The sequence below is a fragment of the Eurosta solidaginis genome, chromosome X, assembly GCF_040869045.1.
Source record: "Eurosta solidaginis isolate ZX-2024a chromosome X, ASM4086904v1, whole genome shotgun sequence".
Lineage (NCBI taxonomy): Eukaryota > Metazoa > Arthropoda > Insecta > Diptera > Tephritidae > Eurosta > Eurosta solidaginis.
The window spans coordinates 200936121-200946210 of NC_090324.1; positions in this window are offsets into that span (position 1 = coordinate 200936121).

Here is a 10090-nt window from a genome sequence, read left to right on the forward strand (position 1 = left end):
CTTACACCGATGCATTGTGGTTCCTGGGAAATGTCAAGCTACTTGCCTGTGACGACGCCAGGTCGGTAAACCTCTATAGGGTCACCGTCACGCTGATTGGGGTGGTATATCCGGGGGCGTGCCTCAGGTTAGTGGAGGCGCGTAATAACCCCCCACGACCAAGGGCTAGAGCCTGGGTTCCAGTGACGCCAACGGACCCAGCTGACATCCTGGAGCTGCTCCAGGAATACAACGCGCCACAGGTTTAGAAGTCAACCTTATGTCAACAAACCGTCGCATTAATGCATTTTCATCGAGCCTTGATACGTGTGCAAAATTTCAATCAAACTAATGGCCATTCAAAGTCGTAATAAGGCCAATTGGCCTTATGGCCGTTGACCTTATGTCACCAGACCATCATGTTAATGCATTGTCATCGGTCCTTGATACGTATGCAAACTTTCAAATTAATCAGACTTCTAGAAACCGGTGAAAATTAAGCTCAAAGATCCCGTTACATACGTACATAGATAGATACAGGCCAAGCCAATAAAAACGTGTTAATTAATAAGAAAAGGGCTACAGTATGCTCGTAGATGTGCAATGCATCCACTTCTATCATTAATAAAGGAATGCGTTTTTCGCATTATGTACAAGGTTTCAAATCTATGGCCATTTGGGGTGGTCATAAGTTCAATTGACCTTATGTCCGTTAACCTTATGTCACCCCACCATCCCACTATTGCATTGTCATCGAGCCTTAATACGTGTGCAATGTTTAAAGTGGTAATAAGACCAATTGACCTTATGGCCGTTAACCGTATGTCACCACACCATTACATTAATGCATTATCATCGAGCCTTGATACGTGTGCAAAGTTTCAATCAAACTTATGGCCATTCAAAGTGGTAATAAGGCCAATTGACCTTATGGCCGTTGACCTTATGTCACCACACCATCACATTAATGCATTGTCATCGGTCCTTGATACGTATGCAAAGTTTCAAATTAATCAGACTTCTAGAAACTGGTGAAAATTAAGCTCAAAGATTCCGTTACATAGATACAGGCCAAGTTAATAAAAGGGTGTTAATAAAGGAATGCATTTTTCGCATTATGTGCAAGGTTTCAAAGCTATGGCCATTTGGGTTGGTCATAAGTTCAATTGACCTTATATCCGTTAACCTTATGTCACCCCACCATCAAATTATTGCATTGTCATCGACCCTTGATACGTGTGCAAAGTTTCAATCAAACTTATGGCCATTGAAATGGGTAATAAGGCCAATTGATCTTATGGCCGTTGACCTTATGTCACCACACCATCACATTAATGCATTGTCATCGAGCCTTGATACGTGTGCAAAGTTTCAATCAAACTTATGGCCATTCAAAGTGGTAATAAGGCCAATTGACCTAATGGCCGTTGACCTTATGTCACCACACCATCACATTAATGCATTGTCATCGGTCCTTGATACGTATGCAAAGTTTCAAATTAATCAGACTTCTAGAAACTGGTGAAAAGCAAGCTCAAAGATTCCGTTACATAGATACAGGCCAGGCTAATAAAAGCGTGTTAAAAAGGTCTCCAGTATGCTCCTACGTAGATGTGTCATGCATCCACTTCTATCATTTATAAAGGAATGCGTTTTTCGCATTATGTGCAAGGTTGCAGATCTATGGCCATTTGGGTTGGTCATAAGTTCAATTGACCTTATGTCCGTTAACCTCATGTCAACCCACCATCACATTATTGCATTGTCATCGAGCTTTGATACGTGTGCAAAATTTCAATTAAACTTATGGCCAATAAAAGTGGTAATAAGGCCAATTGACCTTATGTCCGTTGATCTTATGTCACCACACCATCACAGTAATGCATTGCCATCGAGCCTTGATACGTGTACAAAGTTTCAATCAAACTTATGGCCATTCAAAGTGGCAATAAGGCCAATTGACATCATTGCTGTTGACCTTATGTCACCACACAATCACATTAATGGATTGTCATCGAACTTTGATACGTGTGCAAAGTTTCAATCAAACTTATGGCCAATAAAAGTGGTAATAAGGCCAATTGACCTTATGGCTGTTGACCCTATGTCACCACACAATCACATTAATGGATTGTCATCGAGCTTTGATACGTGTGCAAAGTTTCAATCAAGCTTATGGCCATTCAAAGTGCGAATAAGGCCAATTGACAATATGGCCGTTGACCTTATGTCACCACACCATCACATTAATGCATTGTCGTCGGTCCTTGATACGTATGCAAAGTTTCAAATTAATCAGACTTCTAGAAACCGGTGAAAATTAAGCTCAAAGATTCCGTTACATAGATACAGGCCAAGCTAATAAAAGTGTGTTAATAAATAACAGGTTAAAAAAACTTAAAAAACACGCTTTTATAGCTAACCGAACTAAAAAATAGAAAATAATTTTTAATTAAAAAGAGTTTATATAACAGTAGTAGAAGGTCAAACAATCCTTTATAGTTAATCACCTCAAAATGAAATTATAATAAAATTTAAGTTATTAACAGAATAATTTAATTCACAGTAAAAATCGTGGGGTGCATTTGACTACATTTCATATCTTTCCTCTCAGATAGTTGCTAATAGAATGATTGTAACATTCAATATCAAGCACCCCACGCTTTTTACTGTGAATTAAATTATTCTGTTAATAACTTAAATTTTATTATAATTTCATTTTGAGGTGATTAAATATAAAGGATTGTTTGACCTTCTACTACTGTTATATAAACTCTTTTTAATTGAAAATTATTTTCTATTTTTTAGTTCGGTTAGCTATAAAAGCGAGTTTTTTTTAGTTTTTTTAACTATTATTTATTTTTAATTTTTTAGTTCAAGTAATTTTAAAAGTTTTAGTCGAAAGTGATGAAACCTTGAAACGCCAGTGGTCCATGGCTGAATCCAACCCCACGGCAACGAAAAGGGCCAAGACGCAGGGAGGCTGGACGCGGTCTTTCACCTAAATTGCCAAGGGTAGGCAGATCATTGGCATTATTGACGAGAGCAGCGAAGATGGCAGGATCCCGAAACTACAGTGGAAGTGGATCGAGGCCGCGCTCGCTACGGTGGCCGTTAAGGTTAAGAAAGACAACCCTGGTCAAGCTAATTGCCTGTGAAGACGCCAGGTCGGTAAACCTCTATAGGGCTGCCGTCACGCTGATTGGGAGGGTATATCCGGGCGCGCTCCTCAAGGTAGTGGAGGCGCGTGATATCCCCTCACGACCAAGGGCTAGAGCCTGGGTTCCAGTGACGCCATCGGATCCAGCTGACATCCTGGAGCTGCTCCAGGAGTACAACCCGCCACAGGTTTAGAAGTCAACCCGTATAAAGCAGAGCTTGTCCTCTTCACGAGGAGGTAAAAAGTACCAAGTCTTACACCGCCAAGAATTGGGGGTACGATCTTAGCGTTTAGAGATCAAGTAAATTATTTGGGAGTCATTCTGGATAGGAAGCTGTTATGGAGTGTCCATATAGTCTAGCGATCCAAGAAGACAGCAGTAGAGCTGTTCACCTGCAAGAGGGTAATTGGAACCTCCTGGGGATTCTCCCCTAAAGTGACTTACTAGATTTACACAACCATTGTGCGACCGATTCTTCTTTATGGTGCCTTGGTCTGGTGGCCTGCACTAGCTAAAAGTACCTATTTTAAAATGCTTCAAAAGGTGCAACGGAGTTTGGAGCTCTGCATTACCGGGGCTCTCGGCTCCACTCCAGATTCCGTTACATACATACATGCATATATAAATAGGTACAGGGCAAGCTAATAAAAGCGTGTTAAAAAGGGCTCCAGTATGCTCTTTCGTAGATGTGCCATACATCCACTTCAATCATTAATAAAGGAATGCGTTTTTCGCATTATGTGCAAGGTTGCAAATCTATGGCCATTTGGGGTGGTCATAAGTTCAATTTACCTTATGTCCGTTAACCTTATGTCACCCCACCATCACAGTATTGCATTGTCATCAATTCTTGATACGTATGCAAAGTTTCAATCAAACTTATGGCCATTCAAAGTGGTAATAAGGACAATTGACCTTATGGCCGTTGACCTTATCTCACCACACCATCACATTAATGCTTTTTCATCGGTCCTTGATACGTATGCAAAGTTTCAAATTAATCAGACTTCTAGAAACCGGTGAAAATTAAGCTCAAAGATTCCGTTACATAGAAACAGGCCAACCTAATAAAATCGTCTTAAAAAGGGATGCTTTTCGTAGATATGCCATGCATCTACTTCTATCATTAATAAAAGAATGCATTTTTCGCATTATGTGCAAGGTTTAATTTCTATGGCCATTTGGGTGGTCGTAAGTTCAATTGACCTTATGTCCGCTAACCTTATGTCACCCCACCATCACATTGTTGCATTGCCATCGAGCCTTGATATGTGTGCAAAGTTTAAATCAAACTTATGGCCATTCAAAGTGGTAACAAGGCCAATTGACTTTATGGCCGTTGACCTTATATCACCACACCATCACATTAATGCATTGTCATCGAGCCTTGATACGTGTGCACAGTTTCAATCGAACTTATGGCCAATTGACCTTATGTCCGTTGACTTTATGTCACCACACCATCACATTAATGCATTGTCATCTGCCCTTGATACGTATGCAAAGTTTCAAATTAATCAGACTTCTAGAAACCGGTGAAAATTAAGCTCAAATATTCCGTTACATAGATACAGGCCAAGCTAATAAAAGCGTGTTAAAAAGGACTCCAGTATGCTCTTTCGTAGATGTGCCATGCATCCACTTCTAGCATTAATAAAGGAATGCGTTTTTCGCATTATGTGCAAGGTTTCAAATCTATGGCCATTTGGGGTGGTCATAAGTTCAATTGACCTTATGTCCGCTAACCTTATGTCACCCCACCATAACATTATTGCATTGTCATCGAGCCTTTATAATTGTGCAAAGTTTCAATCAAACTTGTGGCCATTCAAAATGGTAATAAGGCCAGTTGACCTTATGGCCGTTGACCTTATATCACCACACCATCACATTAATGCATTGTCATCGAGCCTTGATACGTGTGCAAGATTTCAATCAAACGTATGGCCACTCAAAGTGGTAATAAGGCCAATTGACATTATGGCCGTTGACCTTATGTCACCACACCATCGCATTAATGCATTGTCATCGGTCCTTGATACGTATGCAAAGGTTCAAATTAATCAGACTTATAGAAACCGGTGAAAATTAAGCTCAAAGAATCCGTTACATAGATACATGCCAAGCTAATAAAAGCGTGTTAAATAAATAATAGTTTAAAAAAATTAAAAAAGTAGTAGAGGGTAAAACAATCCTTTATAGATAATCACCTCAAAATGAAATTATAATAAAATTTAAGTTACTAACAGAATAATTTAATTCACAGTAAAAAGCGTGGGGTGCATTTGACTACATTTTATATCTTTCCTCTCAGATAGTTGCCAATAGAATGATTGTAACATTCAATATCAGGCACCCCACGCTTTTTACTGTGAATTAAATTATTCTGTTAATAACTTAAATTTTATTATAATTTCATTTTGAGGTGATTAACTATAAAGGATTGTTTGACCTTCTACTACTGTTATATAAACTCTTTTTAATTGAAAATTATTTTCTATTTTTTAGTTCGGTTAGCTATAAAAGCGTGTTTTTTTAGTTTTTTTAAACTATTATTTATTTTTAATTTTTTGGTTCAAGTAATTTTAAAAGTTTTAGTCGAGAGTGATGAAACCTTGAAACGCCAGCGGTCCATGGATGAATCCAACCCCACAGCACCGAAAAAGGCCAAGACGCAGGGAGGCTGGACGCGGTCTTTCGCCGAAATTGCCAAGGGTCGGCAGATCATTGGCATTATTGACGAGAGCAGCGAAGATGACAGGATCCCGAAACAACAGTGGAAGTGGATCGAGGCCGCGCCCGCTACGGTGGCCGTTAAGGTTAAGAAAGACAACCCTGGTCCACCGCCATCTTACACCGATGCAGGGTGGTTTCAAGACAATGTCAAGCTAATTGCCTGTGACGACGCCAGGTCGGTAAATCTCTATAGGGCCGCCGTCACGCTGATTGGGGTGGTATATCCGGGCGCGCGCCTCAAGGTAGTGGAGGCGCGTGATATCCCCTCACGACCAAGGGCTAGAGCCTGGGTTCAAGTGATGCCAACGGACCAAGCTGACATCCTGGAGCAGCTTCAGGAATACATCCCGCCACAGGTTTAGAAGTCAACCCGGATAAAACAGAGCTTTTCCTCTTCACGAGGAGGTACAAAGTACCAAATATTACGAACGTTCCTAGCATTTAGCGATCCAGTAAATTATTTGGGAATCATTCTGGATAGGCAGCTGTTATGGAGTTTCCATATAGTGGAGCGATCCAAGAGGGCAGCCGCAGAGCTGTTCACCTGCAAGAGGGCAATTGGTACCTCCTGGGCGACCTACTGGATTTACACAGCCATTGTGCGCCCGATTCTTCTTTATGGTGTCTTGGTCTGGTGGCCTGCACTAGCTAAAAGTACCTATCTTAAAATGCTTCAAAAGGTGCAACGGAGTTCGGAACTCCGCATTACCGGGGCTCTCGGCTCCACTCCAGATTCCGTTACATACATACATGGATATATAGATAGATACAGGGCAAGCTAATAAAAGCGTGTTAAAGAGGGTTCCAGTATGCTCTTTCGTATATGTGCCATGCATCCATTTCAATCATTAATAAAGGAATGCGTTTTTCGCATTATGTGCAAAGTTTCAAATCTATGGCCATTTGCGGTGGTCATAAGTTTAATTGACCTTATGTCCGTTAACCTTATATCACCCCACCATCACATATTGTATTGTCATCAAGCCTTGATACGTGTTCAAAGTTTCAATCAAACTTATGGCCATTTAAAGTGGCAATAAGGCCAATTGACCTTATGGCTGTTGACCTTATTTCAACACACAATCACTTTAATGCACTTTCGTCGAACTTTGATACGTGCGCAAAGTTTCAATCAAACTTATGGCCATTCAAGGTGGTAATAAGGCCAATTGACTTTATGTCCGTTAACCTTATGTCACCCCACCATCACGTTATTGCATTGTCATCGAGTCTTGATACGTGTGCAAAGTTTCAATCATACTTACGGCCATTCAAAGTGGTAATAAGGCCAATTGACCTTATGGGCGTTGACCTTATGTCACCACACCATCACTTTAATGCATAGTCATCGATGCTTAATACGTGTGCAAAGTTTCAAATTAATCAGACTTCTAGAAACCGGTGAAAATTAAGCTCAAAGATTCCCTTACATAGGTACAGGTCAAGCTAATAAAAGCGTGTTAAAAAGGGCTCCAGTATGCTCTTTCGTAGATGTGCCATGCATCCACGTCTATCATTAATAAAGGAATGCGTTTTTCGCATTATGTGCAAGGTTTCAAATATATGGCCATTTGAGGCGCATTTTTCGCATTATGTGCAAGGTTTCAAATCTATGGCCATTTGGGGTGGTCATAAATTCAATTGACCTTATGTCCGCTAACCTTATGTCACCCCAAAATCACATTATTGCATTGTCATCGAGTCTTGATACGTGTGCAAAGTTTCAATCAAACTTATGGCCATTCAAAGTGGTAATAAGGACAACTGACCTTATGGCCGTTGACCTTATGTCACCGCGCCATCACTTTAATGCATTGCCATCGAGCCTTGATACGTGTGCAAAATTTTAATCAAACTTATGGCCATTCAAAGTAGTAATAAGGCCAATTGACCTTATGGCCGTTGACCGTATGTCACCAAACCATCACATTAATGCATTGACATTGAGCCTTGATACGTGTGCAAAGCTTCAATCAAACTTATGGCCATTAAAAGTGGTAATAAGCCCAATTGGCCTTATGGCCGTTGACCTTGTCTCACCACACCATCACATTAATGCATTGTCATCGAGCCTTGATACGTATGCAAAGTCTCCATCAAACTTATGGCCATTCAAAGTGTTAATAAGGCCAATTGACTTTATGTCCGTTAACCTTATGTCACCCCACCATCACATTATTGTATTGTCATCAAGTTTTGATACGTGTGCAAAGTTTCAATCAAAGTGGTAATAAGGCCAATTTACCTTATGGCCGTTGACCTTATGTCACCACACAATCACTTTAATGCATTTTCATCGAGCCTTGATACGTGTGCAAAGTTTCAATCAAACTTATGGCCATTTAAAGTGGCAATAAGGCCAATTGACCTTATGGCTGTTGACCTTATTTCACCACACAATCACTTTAATGCACTGTCGTCGAACTTTGATACGTGCGCAAAGTTTCAATCAAACTTATGGCCATTCAAGGTGGTAATAAGCCCAATTGACTTTATGTCCGTTAACCTTATGTCACCCCACCATCACATTATTGCATTGTCATCGAGTCTTGATACGTGTGCAAAGTTTCAATCATACTTACGGCCATTCAAAGTGGTAATAAGGCCAATTGACCTTATGGGCGTTGACCTTGTGTCACCAAACCATCACTTTAATGCATAGTCATCGATGCTTAATACGTGTGCAAAGTTTCAAATTAATCAGACTTCTAGAAACCGGTGAAAATTAAGCTCAAAGATTCCCTTACATAGGTACAGGTCAAGCTAATAAAAGCGTGTTAAAAAGGGCTCCAGTATGCTCTTTCGTAGATGTGCCATGCATCCACGTCTATTATTAATAAAGGAATGCGTTTTTCGCATTATGTGCAAGGTTTCAAATATATGGCCATTTGGGGCGGTCATAAATTTAATTGACCTTATGTCCGTTAACCTTATGTCATCCCACCATTACACTATTGCATTGTCATCGAGCCTTGGTCCGTGTGCAAAGTTTCAATCAAACTTATGGCCATTCAAAGTGGTAATAAGGCCAATTGACCTTATGGCCGTTGACCTTATGTCACCACACCATCACATTACTGCATTGTCATCGAGCCTTGATACGTGTGCAAAGTTTCGATCAAACTTATGGCCATCGAAAGTGGTAATAAGGCCAATTGACCTTATGGCCGTTAACCTTATGTCACCACACCATCACTTTAATGCATTGCCATCGAGCCTTGATACGTATGCAAAGTCTCCATCAAACTTATGGCCATTCAAAGTGGTAATAAGGCCAATTGACTTTATGTCCGTTAACCTTATGTCACCCCACCATCACATTATTGCATTGTCATCGAGTCTTGATACGTGTGCAAAGTTTCAATCAAAGTGGTAATAAGGCCAATTTACCTTATGGCCGTTGACCTTATGTCACCACACAATCACTTTAATGCATTTTCATCGAGCCTTGATACGTGTGCAAAGTTTCAATCAAACTTATGGCCATTCAAAGTGGTAAAAAGGCCAATTGACCTTATGCCCGTTGACCTTATGACACCAAACCATCACATTAATGCATTGTCATCGAGCTTTGATACGTGTGCAAAGTTTCAGTCAAACTTATGGCCATTCAAAGTGGTAATAAGGCCAACTGACCTTATGGCCGTTGACCTTATGTCACCACACCATCACATTACTGCATTGTCATCGAGCCTTGATACGTGTGCAAAGTTTCGATCAAACTTATGGCCATCGAAAGTGGTAATAAGGCCAATTGACCTTATGGCCGTTAACCTTATGTCACCACACCATCACTTTAATGCATTGCCATCGAACTTTGATACGTATGCAAAGTCTCCATCAAACTTATGGCCATTCAAAGTGGTAATAAGGCCAATTGACTTTATGTCCGTTAACCTTATGTCACCCCACCATCACATTATTGCATTGTCATCGAGTCTTGATACGTGTGCAAAGTTTCAATCAAAGTGGTAATAAGGCCAATTTACCTTATGGCCGTTGACCTTATGTCACCACACAATCACTTTAATGCATTTTCATCGAGCCTTGATACGTGTGCAAAGTTTTAATCAAACTAATGGCCATTCAAAGTAGTAATAAGGCCAATTGACCTTATGGCCGTTGACCGTATGTCACCAAACCATCACACTAATGCATTGACATTGAGCCTTGATACGTGTGCAAAGCTTCAATCAAACTTATGGCCACTAAAA